We start from the raw sequence: 19,028 nt of genomic DNA, 5'->3' as shown, positions 1-19,028 counted from the left end.
ACAGCTACAGAGAAAGTGCAGTGCAATAAGGTGCAAGGTCACAACAAGGTAAATTGTGAGGTCAGAGTCCATCTCATCGTATAAAGGAACCGTTCAATAGTCTTATCACAGTGGGATAGAAGCTGTCCTTAAGCCTGGTGGTACGTGCCCTCAGGCTCCTGTATCTTCTACCTGATGGAAGAGGAGAGAAGAGAGAATGACCTGGGTGGGTCTTTAATTATGCTAGCTGCTTCGTCAAAGCAGCGAGAGGTAAAGACAGAGTCCAAGGAGGGGAGACTGGTTTCCGTGACGCGCTGGGCTGTGTCCACAACTCTCTACAGTCTCTTGCAGTCCTGGGCAAAGCAGTTGCCATACCAAGCCGTGATGCATCCAGATAGGATGCTTTCTATGGTGCATCGATAGAAGTTGGTGAGGGTCAAAGGGGACGTACCGAATTTCTTTAGCCTCCTGAGGAAGCTGAGGTGCGGGTGAGCTTTCTTGGCCATGGCATCTATGTGATTTGACCAGGACAGGCTACTGGTGATGTTCACTCAAAGGAACTTGAAGCTCTCAACCCTCTCAACCTCAGCACCGTTTATGTAGACAGGTGCATGTACACCACGCCCTTTCCTGAAGTCAATGACCAGCTCTTTTGTTTTGTTGACATTGAGGGAAAGGTTGTTGTCATGACACCATTCCACTAAGCTCCCTATCTCCTTCCTGTACTCTGACTCATCATTGTTTGAGATACAGCCTACAACGGTGTTATCATCTGCAAACTTGTAGATGGAGTTAGAGCAGAATCTGGCCACACAGTCATGAGTGTATAGCGAGTAGAGTAGAGGGCTGAGGACACAGCCTTGTGGGGCACCAGTGTTGAGAATAATCGTGCTGGAGGTATTACTGCCTATCCTCACTGATTGCGGTCTGTTGGTCAGAAGGTCAAGGATCCAGTTACAGAGGGAGGTGTTGAGTCATGGAAATTTAGTGACGAGTCTGCTTGGGATTATAGTATTGAAGGCAGAGCTGTAGTCAATAAACAATAGTCTAACGTAGGTGTCTTTACTGTCCAGATGCTCCAGAGCTGAGTGTAGGGCCAGGGAGGTGGCGTCCACTGTAGATCTGTTTCAGCGATAGGCGAATTGCAGTGGGTCGTGATTGTCTGGGAGGCTGGAGTTGATGTGTGCCATGACCATCCTCTCAAAGCACTTCATGATGGTGGATGTCAGAGCCACTGGTTGGTAGTCATTGAGGCATGTTACCTTGCTTTTCTTGGGTACTGGGATGATAGTGGTCTTCTTAAAACAGGTGGGAACCTGAGATTGAAGCAGGGAGAGGTTAAATATGTCTGCAAACACTTCCACCAGCTGATCAACACAAGATCTGAGCACACGGTCAGGGATACCATCTGGGCTAGATGCTTTCCTCGTGTTCACTCACTGGAAGACTGATCTTACGTCCTCAACGGTGACCATGGGTTCAGTTGCATTTGAGACTGTCAGGGTGGGTGATGACAATCCACTTCCCTTCTGTTCAAAACACGCATAGAATGTATTAAGCTCATCAGGAAGGGATGCACTGTTGTTAACTATGCAGTCCGTCTTCCTCTTGTAGCCTGTTACAGCATGTAAGCCCTGCCATAACTGATGGCTGGTCTGAGACTCTATTTTGAGTTGGTTTTGCCTCTTGGCATTCCTGATAGCTTTCCGAAGGTCATATCTCGATTTCTTGTACAGGTCAGGATCACCAGATTTGTGTGCAGTAGTCCTCGACTTCAGTAGGGAGTGGATCTCCTGGTTCATCCATGGTTTCCTGTTTGGGAACACCCGTATTATCCTCTTTGGTACACAGTCCTCAACACATTTGCTGATAAAGTCTATGATGGTGGTGGCATACTCATCTAGGCTGGCAGCTGAGTCTTTGAACATGGACCAGTTCACTGTCTCAAAACAGTCGTGTAGGAGCTCATCTGTTTCCTCAGACCAGCACTGCATGACTCTCTGTACCGGATCCTCCCGTTTCAGTTTCTGTTTGTATGCAGGGAGAAGGAGCACAGCCTGGTGGTCTGATTTCCCAAAGTGAGGACGAGGGGTGGCTCGGAAGGCACCTTTGATGGTTGTACAGCAAAGGTCAAGGGTATTGGGGCCTCTGGTAGAGCAGGAGATGTGCTGGTAGTATTTACTAACACACTCTTGAGGTTGGCCTGGTTGAAGTCACCTGTGATAATGAAGAGAGCCTCAGGGTATCCTGTCTCAAGGTTGTTGACCACGGAGTATAGCTCATTGAGTGCAGGCTTCATGTCCATCTGTGGTGGGAGGTAGACTGCCATCAGGATAGCTGAAGTGAACTCCCTTGGCAGATAGAATGGACGACACTTCACCGTTAGATACTCTAGGCTGGATCAGCTGGGTGATCCTGCTGCAATGTTGATTTGCTGCTTGACCTGCCAAGCTGGATCAGGAAGATCCAGTTAACAGCATGTGTTAATGGTTTGGACTACATATGTTGTGTATGACCCTAACCAGATAAAATTGTACATGTCTATCATGCATCTTGATCTCAATACAATTTCCAATATTATCAAATTTCACTTCCTGATTAATAAATGGTGATGCAAGTCAAAACTAAATTGTTGTGCAAGAAACAAAAGGTGGATTGAGAAGATATAAATGGGAACATCAAAAATATCCTCGTTGTTGAACTTTATATTGAGACCATAAGTTGTAGTCCAGTTCTATTTGAAAAGTGAGTGCTGTTCTTGAGCTTACAATGAGCTTTACTAGACAAGTATAGGTAGCCAAGGACAGAGGTCAGAGTGGGAGCTGGTCAAGGTATTGTGTAAATTGGTTGGATATTCATGGTCCTGCTTGCAAAATAGTTTGTCAAAATAGTCTTCTGTATTTCATCTCATCACTGCGAAGAGTACTACATCATGAGGAATTTAGTATTGAAAGCAAATCTGATAGGATTCACTTGGAAAGAATGTTTGAAGTTCTGGATAGTGGGAAGGGAGGAGGTTAAAAAAAGAAGTAGCCATTGCATCTCCTTTGTTGTGTTGGAAAGTGCTGTTAAAAGGAAAGGAGGTATTGGGAGTGATCAAAGAATGTACTGATGAAAAATGAAGATGTATTACAGTACTCTTATGAAAGAGATGATAAGCATTCTACAGACGTTGAGGAACTGGGAGAATGGAAGAGCCCTTACAGGAAGGAGGTAGCAGGAAATGCATTCAAGGTAGCACATGGAGTCACTGAAATGGACATTATAACTTTAAGGAAGAAAGGAAATTGGAAACAGGGTATGTGAAAATTTCCAATATACATTGAGAGCAGCAAACAGCACTTATGCAGTTGCCAAAGTACTAGATGTGAAGCTGATGATAGGGATCTGAATAGCAATGGAAAAAAGGTTGAACCACATTTCAAATGAAAAATCTGGCATAACTAGGACCCGTATAAAAACTTTTGAAGAAACTGAATGGATTCAAATTTTCTTCGACTGATAATCCCCCATTCAGGTGAGAAATGTGTTGCCCTTTAAGCTTCAGTAGCCTCTCAGACTTTACTGGAATTGACTACTTACCTGTTCCCATGACAAATAATTATAATTTCACCTGAGAACGGCCACTAAGGTGGCCATAGTAAAGAGTAACAGAACCACTTCAGAATCAAGACTCATTAAGATAAACTACAGGCACAAAAGTGAGCTTCATCAGTTTCAGATTGTAAATCATGTGACTTCCAGTAGAGTGACAGCAAACCCTGAAGGTGGGGTGGTGGTGGTTATCAAACCAAAGGGGTTAGAAAACTCAGCAACAGTGAACCAGAGATTTTTGATCCTTAAGATAATCTCTAAAAAGTTTATTTGTTTTCTGCAGAGTTGATTGGCTGTCTCTGGCATGATTTCATCTATAAACAGCAGAGAGATAGACTATAAAAGCTTCAGTAGATACACACAAAAAGGAAGAGACAAACAGTACTTGATTTGGCCCCCTTTTAGACCAAGGCGAGAGAAATTATATTGGGGAAATAAGGAAAAGAGAGAAAATTTAAAAAATAATTGTCTGTCTTCAAGTAAGGCATGGGAAATCTCCTGGAAATAACATTACTAACAAAAAAAGTACTGGAGAAATTAATGGGACCCAAGTGCAATAAATCCCTAAGGCATGATATCCTACATCAAAAGGTTTTGAAAGAGACAGCAAAGGAGATGGTGGATGGACTGATTGTCATCTTCCAAAACTTCATATATCCTAGAACAGTTCCCACAAATTTGAAGGGAGCTAATGTAAGCCAACTATCTAAGAAAGAAAGAAAATGGGGAGCTACAGACCAGTTAGCCTGATATTAGCAGAAGGGAAAATATATTTAAATGTTAAATTTTGTGTGGTATCTTTATTTTGTAATGCCTTTTATTTTCACATTGTGGCCAAGCAGACATTGCAGCGAAAGAAGGAAGAGACGGTTATGGGACTCTTGGTGAATGAGGAATTTGGTTTGCGTTTGCTATTTTTTATATCCCCCCGCCTCTCCCCCCCACCAACCTAATCAAATGAGCCATTGCAAAAGGGGGCTGTCTAGGTGGACTCTCTCGTCCTCTTTCTCTCCTTGTATTTTTGTTCCTCAGCTACTCATTACATAGCTGGCAGCATGGCTGTCACCTAATGGATGCAAGGTTGAGTTGCATGCCAAAGTCCACCATACATCTTGACACCCATTCTGCCAAATGCCGTTCACTGATCAGGAAAGTGGAACAATTGTTTCATTATGCCCATGGTTTACTCTGCCACATTTTATCTACCATGATTTTCAAATGCATGGGTTGCACACTAGAAGGATTCAGCCATGTCATCAGCAGAGAGCACATGCTATATCTAGCTTTTACTTTGGCATGGTACCTTCAATGCACAGTGAACTGCCACAAAATTAAGGGACCATGAACACCAACATTTCAGGTCCTGAAACGTCAACTATCCCTTTGCCTCCTCAGATGTTGCCTGACCTGTTGAATTTCTCCAGCAGCTTGGGTTTTTTTTGCATGAAATCGAGGGATGTGGGGTGGAATGCAGGAAAACAATGCTGAGGCCAAGATTGGATCAGCCGTGATCTTACTGAATGCTGCAGCAGGCTTGAGGGGCTGATTGGCCTACTCCTGTTTCTCAAGTTATTCTAAGTACATTGGAACATGTGATGACTGAAAGTAAAATAATGTTGAATGTTCTACCAGATATAAATCAGATTACAACAGAACAACAATGATTCTCATTTAAATAGCAATTTCAAAGTACTAAAACATCCCAAGACAATGGTATTATTCACAGCCAGGCAAGGAAGGAAATATTAAAATAGGTGAGAGTTAAGCACTGCCTTACAAAGCAGCAGAGAGAGATAGTCAGGCAGAAAGGTTTATGGAGGTATTTTTGGAGGGAAAGCCACTGCACATACTGTTGCCAAAGGCAGAGGGAAGAAAACAGAGAATGTGCAAGGAACCAGAATTTGGGAGAACGGGGATCTCAAGTGCTTTTAGAGCTAGAGGGGGAAACAGGAAGGGATGACGCATGGGGATAGTTTGACAATAATGAGAATTAATTGGAGTATTCAAGTCAAAAGATGAAGGCACACATGGATAAAATTACAGTATCAGATGAATGACAATCAAGACAGAACCATTTTTTCTAGAAATGCATGTAGGCAGTCTTGGGGTTGGTACAGAGTTTGAAGGTCATTTAGGTTGCAGACAGTTTGGTTTCTCCAGTAATAAATATGCAAAATTTCATTAAGTTTTTGTTTCCTTTCCATTCTCATCTGTCATTTACATAATCTAATATTCAGAAATCAACATTCACAGAGGTAACTTAATGTTTATGCCACTTGCTGGGTCTATTTTCTAACTCCAGTTTTTCCCCAGAAGACAGACTGAGGTACAGACTGAGGTATACCAGAGTACAGTTCAATCAAGTTTAAATTTCTCCAGTGCCAAGTGATCAATTTGCACACTTGAGTCTACTGACCATGCTGTCCTCTATCTTTTCCTTTTCTAGTCTCTCTCTACCCCCCCCCACCACGCCACCCCCCCCCCATTTATTAATCTGCGTCTTCTTTAAACTTCTGGTCGTAGCTTAGTGGCAACACAGGTGTTGTTGACTATGTATGTGTTATTTCCAATAGGAATGATTAGGCAGTAAATGAGATAAAAGAATACTGCCTGGATTTCTGCCAGTTCCAGTTGAGATCAGATAACGGTGGCTGTCCTGATAACTCTGGCACAGTTCAATATTGACCAGTACAGTTACAGAATCATGGAAGAGCTCCAGTTCTAATACTTCACTCAAAGACATAGAAGCATTTTCCAGATTATACCACATGAAATGAAATTCTCAGAAATTAAATTAAGGTGATAAAGTATATGTGCACTGATAAGGTGGAAAAAAAAGAACCCAGAGGAAACCCACACAGACACGGGGAGAACGTACAAACTCCTTACAGACAGCGGCGGGAATTGAACCCGGGTCACTGGTGCTGTAATAGTGTTACACTAACTGCTACACTACCATGCCGCCCTACTACCATACCATTGAAACACACACATTATGAATAATGAGTTACCCTTGAAATGCCTCAGACTAATTTTCCATCATATCTTTATATAAACAAGTATACAATGACTTCTTCATGTGCATAGCAGTGAAGATACAAAATATAGCACTTCACCCTAAGTTAACAGGTATGGCTCTGTGAACAAGCCAGTGGTGTTAGAAGTATAAATCCTTGCTTGAGTAATTCTCATTTAGTTCCATTTAAAGCAATGATTTCACACCTTGTAAATCACACCCCTGGTCAGGTACTTAACAAAAAGACCTCAGAGTAAGTACAAAAATTCATTGGATTCATTAATCTTGCTGTGCATAAATGCAGGAAATAAAAGCAAACTATGATTCCAATTTTTCCAAGTCCGACTTTTACACTCAAATGCTACTTGAACATAGATTATAATATTTATAGCCACTATCAAATAAGATTTTCAAAATGTGCACTGTTCAAATTAAAATGAAACAAGCACACATGGAAACATAACATTAAATTCTGTGGCATCATGGGCCTAAAATCACTTCAGTGGAAAAGGCAATGGGAGAAGATTGATTACCAGGTTTACCAAAAGTAAAAACATACAATTGATGACTCATACTTTATCTATATTGCAATTGACAGATGTGAAGTATGCTTCTAGAGTTCAGTTCAGGCTGGTAGACGTTAGAACACAGTCAACACAAAATCAAGGCTCCAGAGCAGTTTTTGTCTGGTTTCGCCTGATTTGAAGCAATTTGTTCATTTTAAGGACAATTTAAACAGATTTATTTCAAGGCCAAGTCTCAGGTGCCCACTGATGATAGATCTCTCATTTACATCAGATGCAGGTCGAGCAGATCATTATCACAGACTGATTATGTATGTTTTTAATGGACCTAACCAAAACTTTACTAAAAATAGCTTTTTTGGACTTGTCAGTGCGTGTATACTTTATCAATATTCATTTAATTTCTGAAAGTTTCATTTCATATGGTATAATCTGGAAAATTTTTCATTAAACTGGTAGCAAACTTCAGGAACCAACAAACATTCATTTTTGCAACATACATGAAACAGAGTCATGCAGCACAAAAACAGGCTAACTTTACCTAGTCAAAGGAATGTAGATTTGAAGGTGGGATGTGTTTGTGGGATAGGGAGTGTTACAGAGATGGGGAGGTCCATGAAGGGATTTAAACACAAATAAATTAATATTGAGGGACTAAGAAAAAGATGCATAGGCAAGTGGATGCAGCAGAATTACAGAAGCAAAAAAATTGTGAGTCTTAAGGGTGGAGAATGCCAGAAAGAGCAGCGCAATAGTCAAATCTGGGAGATATTAAAAATAATGGGTAAACGCTTCAGCAGCAGAAAGACCATGGCAGCAGCAGAGACAGCAATGGCACAGATCTTGAGATTATGTAGGAAGTGAGACTATTCACCTTGTCTTTCAGTCAGTGGAGAGGATGAAATTAGCGGGGGAGATATGGTGTTTAGGCAGGGCTTGAAGATTTCAGTTGTCCTGCTGTTAATTTGTCCCTAAAGAAACATTGTTTATTTTCTCCCAAAGGAAGATGATCACTGGAGGTTTCCTTTCCTAGGCCAAGGATGGTGAGACTAATTTTAGCATCCCTCTTATTGTCATACAGAAAACACCAATTCAACATAACACTTCCTTGGTGTGGATGGCTTGTGCTTACAACCTATGCAACTGAAGGAAGGCCTTTTGTCTCAGTAATAGCAAGGCTTCAAATCTCGTAACCTATCTCTTAACTTTTCCAAAATGAAAGTGGAAGATTTTACGGGGGCTTGAAAAAAATTGCCATGTTTATCATAAAATAACAAATCTATTTCACATTTCAAACATAAATAAAGTTTTAACTATGGATTCCTTACCATATAATATGGCAGAAATAAGAACTTTATACATCAATAAATAGCATTTTTGTAGCAGTAGTTGATTTTGTCTACTAAATTATGATCACTTCTAGGACCAACTGTACTCATGATTAATTTCAGGAGAAGATTATAAAAGTCCCTGTAGGAGGTTCACTACTGATCATTCTGATTTTCCAGAAAAAAAATGTTTTTCTTATTAAGTGAGCAGTTGGAAAAGCAATATTCAGTAACATACTTTGATATGAATTGCTTGTACCTGGACTGAGATTTGAAAATCCATGGCTGCTTCTTCCAGGGAGCAGATGAAAACTTTTCCTGAGCAATTTAGTCTACCTCAAGAAAAAGAAAAACTTGTATTTTTATTTAATATTTCCAAACTAATTAACAGGCTTGGTCAACAACTTGGATAGAATGCAAGTACTACAAGGATAACTAAATGAACACAAGTGACACACATGGATTGATTTGGGTTTTATTTTTACCCCAGCTTTCCATGTGAAAGTAACATTTGGAAAAGTGGTCATTACTGACCACATTTAAAAAGTCCTTAATTCTTCACCCATTATTTCACTGCTTGCATTTAAAAATAACGAATTGCATCTGGTTTGAGTTAACCATTTTCACTCCCACATAAATGCCACATTTCTTTGCTTATGATTACAGTATTTCAATTAATAAAGCAAAGTGTTCTGTTTAGAGGTCAGAAGGGAAATCAAGGGACATGGTACTAAGTAACTTAACCAAAAAAAGCGAACATGAATGTAGGATGCATAGAGTCCAGTCTCAGGGTTAAGTAACCTGTGCAGTCAGGGCGAGGGGAGAGATTACCACTCCTGATGGTTATCCAGTTGCATCTCGAAGACCTGAAAATGTGAAAATATCAACTGGCCATAGAATTAGGCATGGACATTTACACTTCATTAAAAAGCCCACTTATATTAATTGTCTAGATTCGTACATGTTAAGGATACCCTTGTGCAGCTATATCTGTGGAACTGTACTTCATTATAAACATTGTCAAGAGGTGACATTACTAAAAAGGGGTAGTATAGAGTCAGAAGTATTAGAAAAGTACCTCTAATCAAAAGGGGTTATAGTCTATAAAATAAGTTTAACTTCTAGTCGGGTATTATAAAGATGAGTTTACTGACAGCACAAAGGTTAAAAAAAGATAAAACTTTGATCTAATGGTGCAATCAACATAAACACTGCACATAAACATAATTACAATTACGGAAAAAAATCTACCACTGAATTTCTGCAGGATAGCAAGCATAGAATGCATGAAAATTTGTCCAATTTGATTTCCTTAGTGGGGAATTTTTTTTTGCTCTCAGGGATGCCGGGAACATGGAAAGACATTATATATTTGTTGCAAGTCACCAATTGAATATAGTGCAACTTCCTTTATTAAAAACTGCTTCTCTCTCTTTAGTCAAGTGAAACTATCCACAGCAAAGAGTAACAAGTGAAATGCAGAAAATTATATCATGCTGAAAGTCATATTACCACTTCCCCCATCAAAATAATTTATATTTCATTTAAACTACAAGGTAAACAAAGATTTACAAAACATACAAAGTGCATTTCCTGAACAAGACAGAATTACCTCCATTAGCCAGAAAAGAAACAATATTGTCTGCATTTAATTAGCTGGTTGATGGCGTTTTCAATCAGATTGTCAGAATCAGTACTTCTGACTCACACTACATATTAAATTCCATTTGTCTTCATTGTTAACTCCATCTAATGTTGATGGCCTAGAAATTCAATCATACCTGAAAACAAGCTTATAGGGATGAGTGTGCTGCACATGCCTGTTCATGAAGTCCCAGAACCCACATGAAATTGTGCTTACAGCTCATTATAATGAATCAGGCATAGAGCCATCATAGCATCAAGAAAGTGTCCTTGGCTCTCTGTTGCAAACACTTGCTATCCTCTCTCAGGATGATAACATGGCTGCTCTCCAGCCATTCATTTAGTCAAAATCTTTGGTGGTGCCACACAGCAAGCTTGGTCAAGCAGTGCCAGCAAACAATGAGATCCTGTAGTCTACAGACGGATGCTCGAGAGATCAGAATAGCTAGAACAGCTAAAGTTTTCCAAATGGAAACTTAACAACCTTTGTTCTTCCATGCTGTATCCACAGGAGAATGTTTCATCAAAGCACTCGAGTGGGGAAACAAGCACACAAAATGGTTGTACAAACGTGGTTTTTGACTAGTTCTCTTAACCTTACTTGGAGGTAAATTAAGTTGTTGGATATATTTTAGTTCTGGATTTGATATTGGTGTTTAGCGATGCAAACATGAGATCCATGATGCAGAACTGAAGGAAGATAGTTCGACTGAAACGTCAGCAAACTGATAGATTAACTATTTCTTTTTCCACAAATGTTGCCAGACTTGCAGAAAACATCCAGTAATTTGTGTTTTACTTCAGATTTCTAGCACTTGCACACTTTATTTTCATGGTTTGTAAATGTGCTGGTGATTACAGTTCTTGGATTATTGATCCAAGTGAAGTGTTCTTGAATAAACTGGTGGGTAGCTCAGTGCTGCAGCAATTAGTACTGCTGCTTTACAGCTCCAGGATCCAGGTTTGATGCTGACCTCAGGTGCTGTCTGTTTGGAGCTTACACATTTTTCCTTTGACTGTGTGGATTTCAGCCAAGTATTCCAGTTTTCTCCCACATCCCAGGGATGTACTGGTAGCTTAATTAGCTGCTGTAAAGTACTTTTTGTGTAGTGGCAAGGAATTAAAAAGGGTAGCTGAAGGGCATGTAAAAGTGCATGAACTTCAGGGCTTGAAGGAGGTGAGGAAGGAAATGGAACCATAGATAGCCAAGAAGGATGCAATGAGCAGAATGGCCTCCTTCTGTGTCATAATAAGCAAATTATCCACTATAGCTACGGAAGCCAAATGTAGCTCTCATACATGGTAATCAATACAACTCCTGCTCTTTTGGATTTTGTCATCATCCTTCTTCCATTTTTGCATCTTCCCTTGACTTAGTGTTGGCTACTTGTTAATGAATTTTATTCACCACAATTAGGAATGCACTTTATCAAATTCTGCATAGTACTGTGTTTTGCTAATGCCCCATTTATACAAACTTTGGTTTTCACATGGCTGTACTATTGTATATCAATTATAAATTCTCTTTCCAACTGATTGTGCTCAGATGCTGACTTAATTCTTCAATCTTAATTCACTTGTGACTGAATTGGAATTATCTGACACTGACATTGAAGATCAGTCTTAGACCATGGCAAAAAAAAACTTGAAAGGGGAGGAGGCAAGTAAAAGTGGAGCACAAATTTTACAGTACAAGCAGCAAGGACATCCAACCCAAACAAGTAGGGCCTTTATCTACAGGTTGAGTTCAGAAAACATTACTAGGGCCCCAAAGTACCTTTTTAACCAGGGGTCTGGAGGAGAAGTCAAAGCTTCCCTTGCAGAAAAGCTACATAATGAGATTTCAGTTTTAAAAGAACAAAAGAAAGCAGGTCCCCCTGTGGGTTAAGAGCAGGTGTGCTCTTTTGAATCCTACAAGGTAATCTCTGGCATTTGTTGCCTTGGATTCACCCCCACTTTGAAAGGACACCCTCTGAGGAATTACCATATGCCAGACATCATTGACTGCACATTAATTTTGTTGGGAGGTTGACAAATTGTAACGATGGTAAGACTTGTGCATCAAAATTAGACTATTTTCACTGGAAATGCTTGCAGATGAGCTGGTTCCATTCTTTGCCCCATTCAGGCTCAAGAATTAAAACTGAGCCCTTTAAATACTAGAAGAAAGTTTCTTTCAAACTTTTAACAACCAGGGTGTACCAAATAATATGGGTCTAGCAACTGCAATGGCAAAATTTTATTGAAAAACTACAGGTTATATAGAGAAAATGGCTTTAGGCACATCCTGTATTGTGATGCAGAAGCTGGGAAGATGCTGAAAATATTCTGTAATAAATAGAAATGCTGTACATTTGTTTTTGGCAAACTGATAGCATTCAGATTACCGCATACTTAACAGTAACATTCCCATGACCTCACAATGAACAGTCATGAGAAAGAACGCAGTAAAGTGTGCAGCATTTATAACAGGATTCTGTGGAAAACTCTTAAAAAAGTAAGGAAATGTATAATCAATTAGTAGAGAACTTACATAGTGATTCTTGGAACCATAAACAACCTTGTGCACAAGAGTAAACAGAATAATGCACTACTAAGAAAATGTACATATGTTTCATGCTAATAGTGTGTGTGTGTGTGTGTCTCTGTTTGTCTGTCTGTGGGGGGTGGGGGTGGTTGACATGGGGAAGAGGCCACCCTGCCATTGAAAAAATTAATACAAGCGTTTATGACAAAAATACATGTTAAATATATAGAGTCTTTTTGCAAGCCCTAGACATGAATGAAGACAATCTCTGTATAAAAACTGCAACATCCTCCTGTCAAAAATATGTCGCTATTTTTAGCAGCTGATAAACAACTTGGCTTCTAACTCCAAAACATAAAAGACACTTACAAGCAAACCTGTGACATAGAACAAAAGGTCAATCTAAATGACTTGTATTGAGAGGAGCAAGGCAGAGAGGGTAGGAAAGCAACTAAATACTTGACCATGCTGGTGCCCCATAAAGCACACTGCCATATCGACCCATGCAAAACATAAAAGTGCAATCAATACAAATTTTACTATACCAAGTAGATTATCCTAGAAGTGATTCATCCCCTTTGTTGTCATATCTTGTTTCCTATATAAGCAAGGTTGAAATCTATTGAAATTGTCATGATAGTTGACCACAAACTATGATTATTTTTCTTCATTGTATCGGGAAAGGTTAGCAAATCTTTCATGTAGCATGATTTAATATAATAGTTTCTCTGTGTCAGAGCTATTTTTCATCAAAATTACAGCACCAGCCATGCCGAGGAAAGAGAACTTGCATTCTTATGAAACACCATACTGGAACAATTTACTTCAAGACCATAGAAAAGTGGTAGCCACATGTATGGAATGCAATCAATTGCGATTACAGATTTTTTTTAATGTAGTGGACAATTAATTTAACTTGTCTACTTACCTGCATTGTTTATGTTTTACTTTTGTTTAGTTTTCATTATAGGAGTTGGTTTGTGTGGGTGGGATCTCATTAGTACTTTTAGATAAATGTCAACTTTCAAGCAAATGTAGTATTGTTCTGCATCAAAAGGCCATAATGAGAAATTAAATTGGTATTAATTGTTTGAAGGAGGAAAGGACAGATTTTGCAAAAGCAGTCTTGATTAATAAATAGCTCATTGAATTGTATAGTACCAAGGTGCTAAATAAATGCAAAAATGTACAACAAAATACATTGCTTCTTTCAGTACTGTGACCTAGGTTTTGATTTATCTCAAATGGATAAAATAATAGTTTCCTCTCCCTGTGTAACTTCAACCCGTATCGCTGCAAGACATAGTAAAATAAGAGTCGTTACTTTCTTTTTGATTTACAAAGTCAGTGTATTTTGAGCAAGGGAGTACTTCATTTAAAAAAAATTTCTGGATTGCACTTCATAACAGAGCAACTTTCTTTAAACAAAAGGATTTGATTATTCTTTCTCATGCTGTTCTGTAGTGCCTACTGCATGATACTTTACAACAATGTTAGTTGTGTTAATATTGTGGCAGCTCTTTAAAAATAATTACCTGACTGTTGTTGCAGTGAACCAACGGGAATAATCTGCACAGCAATTCCTGCCACATAAATAGCAACAAAGTCCACTCTGTGGCTTTAATGGCTTTAAAATGATAATGTTGGTAAACTGATTATTTCCATTTGATGTACGCATTAAGTTCATGAGGCCAACATCCAAGATAAGGACTAGATACAAAAGAGGTCAGAAGAAACTTTTTCACACGTGAGATATCAGAATGTAGATTCTTCTTCCACAATGCTAAATAAGTTACAGCTTTCAAAAAAGGTACTGAATAATTAGTAAAGGTGGTTATAAAATTGAATGTGGAGAAAGCTGAAAAATGGGATCAAAACCAATCTGAATATGGATTAAAATGAGCACAAGGAAGAATAGCTAAGGGAAGTTATCAAATTGACAGGAAAATACACTTTTACTTATCTTTCCAAAATATCACTTTATTCTTTAACCAAATTTCATGTGCTACAAAATGCACATCAAAAGTAAAATCCTGCACAGACTGGAAATTTGAAATAGGGAAAGAATATTTGAAATAGGGAAAGGATATGCTGAGGAGTAGCAGTATGCATGGGAATTAAATTTGGAACAGAGCTTGTGTGTAACTTTGCCGTCTGCCAAATTGGTACCTGTGCTATTCTTGGTCCCTGACCTGGCTGCAGGCTGCTTGAACACAGGTTTTCACGACATGCACTTCAATACCATCTGCAGTAATCAGTGTCTGACCTGGTTACAGACAGTGCGGAACTGAGTGACACGGACTCTCCATCTATCTTCTCGTTGTTCCTCTGCTAAATGGCCAATTTTTTTTTTCTTTGGTGTTTGGAAGGAGAATGACATAAGGGTAAAGTTGTGGTGAGAAGAGTACAGAAAGTAAGGTGCTTACTTACAGTATCTGCATCCTCAAAGTCAAAACGATTGTCTTTTAAATATGAAGTGGGAAACAAAAGGAAGAATTAAACATGAGAATATGGTTCCCTTCAATTGATGCAGCCATGGCTCAAAAACTGCCATTGCAACAGTGGTAAGTATCATTCAGGGCAGTCCCCCTTCCACCAGCTCCTGCTGTTTCCAAGTGTGAATCCTTTTGACCTGCAAAAGAAAGTGTGGCAGCAAAGGTCAAAATTATTTGGCGAGGTTGATGTCAAGTTGAACAACTGACAGAATATGCTGGCATGTCTTGCAGCAATGTTAATTGTATGAGGGTACAATGGAACTTATAACTGTTAGCTCCAAGTTCCAATTGATAGATTATTATAAGTGAGTGAATGCAGTATGGTGCCGTGAGCAGTGGTTAAGGTTGATGGAACAGTTAGTACAATAAGGCTTTTGAAGATGCATTCATTGACCTTGGCTCCCCTGCTTCAATAATGTCAATGAATAGCAATGATTAGTGCATACTGAATACAGAAATCAATCAAATAAGCTGGAAGCACAAAGTTGGCACATTGAATGCAACGGGAATGGGCACAGGCACAACCATAACTATTTTTGGAGTCTATTCAAGAATCACCTCACTGGGTTAATGCCCTTTCATCAGAACAGTTTGGATTTACTTTGGAAAGAATTTTTTTTACTCTTGCATCCATCCATTGTCAGCATCAAGCATTCCCTCCAACTTGTACCTCAGGCATAAATTTGGAGATACTTGAGATGCAGAGAGATGCTTTCCCTTACAAAGAAAAATCTAGAATTACAAAGTATGGTTTCAGGGGTTGCCCACTTAGGGCAGAAGAGCAAGAATTTCTTTCAGAGGGTAATGACTCATGAACTTTCTATACTAGACAGCAGTGGAGGCAGATTCTCTAAAACACTCAACACTGAAATAGACTTCTGGATTAGGGGAAAACAGAGAGGAAAATGGAATTAACATCAAAATCAGATTAGCTATGATCAAAGGGCAAGCTCAAGGAACCCTATGGCCTCCTCCTATTTCTTTAGTAAAAAGACAATGCAACTTCTCCTTCATCAACCATCCAGTTCCATTGCTGAAGGAGGCATTACAATAGCTGCAGTTTGATGTGTGCCCATGCTGAGAAAGCCAAAATTAATTTTGTACAAAATGATATTCAATGGTAAATCTAGACCAGATTAAAATCCAATCCTGGAAGTAGAAAAGTTAATACAAAAAAAGCATGTACTTTTGAAAAACAAACAACATGGGGAATATTTACTTCAGGTGGTTCATAATCATTGTTTTCTTCAACCCAGTATAAATTAACAAATTTGGGCCTTAGAAAAGTAAAGCTAGTAGAGCTGCTGCTCACAGGTCCAGTGACCAAGGTTCAATCTTGACCTTGGGTACTATCTGTGTGGAATTTGCACATGCTCCCTGTGACCATGCGGGTTTCCTCCGGGTGCTCCAATTTTCTCCCACATCCCAAAGATGCCTAGGTTGGTAGGTTAATTGGCCAGAATAAATTGGTGCAGGTGAGTGGTAGAATCCGCAGGCAGTTGAGGGGAATGAAGAGAGAATAAAATGGAATAAAATGTAGCATTTGTGTAAATGGGGATGTAATGGCTGGAATGGACTCAGTGGGCAGAAGTGCCCATTTCCATGCTGTAAGACATGGAAATCTGACATTAAGCCTGCTGAATCAATTGGCCCAAATTATCAAGATTACAGTCTATTTCAAATACTGCCATGTCTGTGATTTACTATTAAAAAGACGATTATAGATGTTGTCTACATTTCTCTTCACCCTCACCAAGCATGACGTAATCAAAGCAGACAGCAATAAATATTTTCATACATTATTTTTATCATTATGTAGCGGCTGCTAGCGCGATGTGAGAATAAAGACACGAGTCTGCCAGCTGTAGAACAAGACTGATTTATTTACCCGCCTTGCGCGGGCCTTTTAAGCAGCGCAGTTCCCGCCCTCCGAAAACGGAAATGACATACCCGCTACGTCATCAAAACTTTCTGCGCGCACGGGTTCTCCCCCGTCGCTCGGGGAAGACGAAGGCCCAGTGCCACCTTGGGCCTCGCCGCTCCGACGACGCGTGCCCCGACCGCTGAGCCGGTTCGCTTGCGCGGACGGTGAGTCGCCACACAAACCCCCCCCCCCCCAGAACCAGCGATATGGTCCCCAAAGTTCACGGGCTGTGCTAGCCGTCGCTTGGGTGGTTGGCCTCTGCGTCACGGTGTTGGGACCTTGACCGGTTGTTGTAGGTCTAAATGGGCCGGTTTGAGGCTGTCTGTCGTGAAGACTTCTTCCTTGCCCCCAGTGTCCAAAATAAAGGTGGACCCATTATTTTTGACAACCCGTAACTGCCCCTCATATGGTCGTTGCAACGGTGCCCGTGGTGTGCCCCTGCGAACGAAAACGAACTTACAGTCTCGTAGTTCCTTGAGCACACAGGATGGGGACTGACCATGTCGCGAAGTGGGAATCGGTGCCAAGCTGCCAAGCCTCTCGCGCAGTCTTCCTAGGGCTGCCGCGGGTTGTTCCTCTTGCCCCTTAAGGGCGGGTATGAACTCCCCTGGGACGACCAGGGGTGCACCGTACACGAGTTCAGTTGATGAAGCATGGAGATCCTCCTTGGGGGCAGTGCGTATACTGAGCAGGACCCAAGGAAGTTCATCGACCCAGTTAGGACCTTTCAGGCGGGCCATCAGGTCTGATTTCAGATGGCGGTGGAAACATTCTACCAACCCGTTTGACTGAGGATGGTAGGCCGTGGTGGTGTGCAGCTGCGTTCCTAGCATGTTCGCTAGTGCAGACCATAGGCTGGAGGTAAACTGGGCACCTCTGTCTGAAGTGATGTGGGCCGGAACACCAAAGCGCGAGACCCAAGTTGTGAGTAGCGCCCGGGCGCAGGAATCGGTCATGCTGTCTGAAAGAGGGGTTGCCTCTGGCCACCTCGTGAACCGGTCCACGATGGTAAGGAGATACCACGCTCCTCTTGAAACAGGCAGGGGACCAACGAGGTCGACGTGAATGTGGTCAAACCTTCTATGGGTAGGCTCGAACTGCTGTGGCGGGACCTTGGTGTGTCGTTGGATTTTTGATGTCTGGCAGTGCGGACAAGTCCTGGCCCACTCACTGACCTGTTTGCGCAGGTCGTGCCAGACGAACTTGCTGGCGACTAGTTGGACAGTCGATCTGATGGACGGGTGCGCCAACCCGTGTACCGAGTCGACGCCTTTCCGCCAGGCTGCAGGAACTATAGGGCGGGGCTGACCTGTTGCGACGTTGCATGGGAAGGTCCATTGACTTGGGCCAACTACGAAATCTTGGAGCTGCAGGCCTGAGACTGCGGCTTTGTAGCTGGGCAGCTCGTCGTCGGCTTGCTGTGCGTCAGCCAGGGGTGCGTACTCTACACCCAAGGACAGGCTGTGGATGGTCGGTCTGGAGAGCGCGTCAGCAATGACATTGTCCTTTCCGGAGACATGTTGGATATCCATTGTGAACTCAGAAATGTAGGACAAATGTTGCTGCTGGCATGCTGACCAGGGATTGGAGACCTTAGAGAAGGTGAAAGACAATGGCTTGTGGTCAGTGAAAGCGGTGAAAGGCCTGCCTTCTAAAAAGTACCGGAAATGCTGGATTGCCAGGTACAGCGCTAGTACTTCTTGATCAAAGGTGCTGTATTTAAGTTCGGGTGGCCTAAGGTGCCTGCTGAAAAATGCCAAGGGTTGCCAACGGCCTTTGATTAGTTGTTCCAGTACCCCACCGACCGCGGTGTTAGACGTGTCCACCGTGAGGGCGGTTGGGACATCTGTCCTGGGGTGTACCAGCATCGCGGCGTCTGCTAGGGCTTCTTTGGCCTTAACAAAGGCAGCCGCGGCCTTGTCGTTCCAGGCGATGTCCTTGCCCTTGCCAGACATCAGCGAGAACAAAGGACGCATGATACGGGCTGCTGCAGGGAT

This window comes from Pristis pectinata, chromosome 10 (assembly GCF_009764475.1).
Source record: "Pristis pectinata isolate sPriPec2 chromosome 10, sPriPec2.1.pri, whole genome shotgun sequence".
In the NCBI taxonomy this organism is placed as follows: domain Eukaryota; kingdom Metazoa; phylum Chordata; class Chondrichthyes; order Rhinopristiformes; family Pristidae; genus Pristis; species Pristis pectinata.
This window is presented reverse-complemented; position numbering follows the sequence as displayed.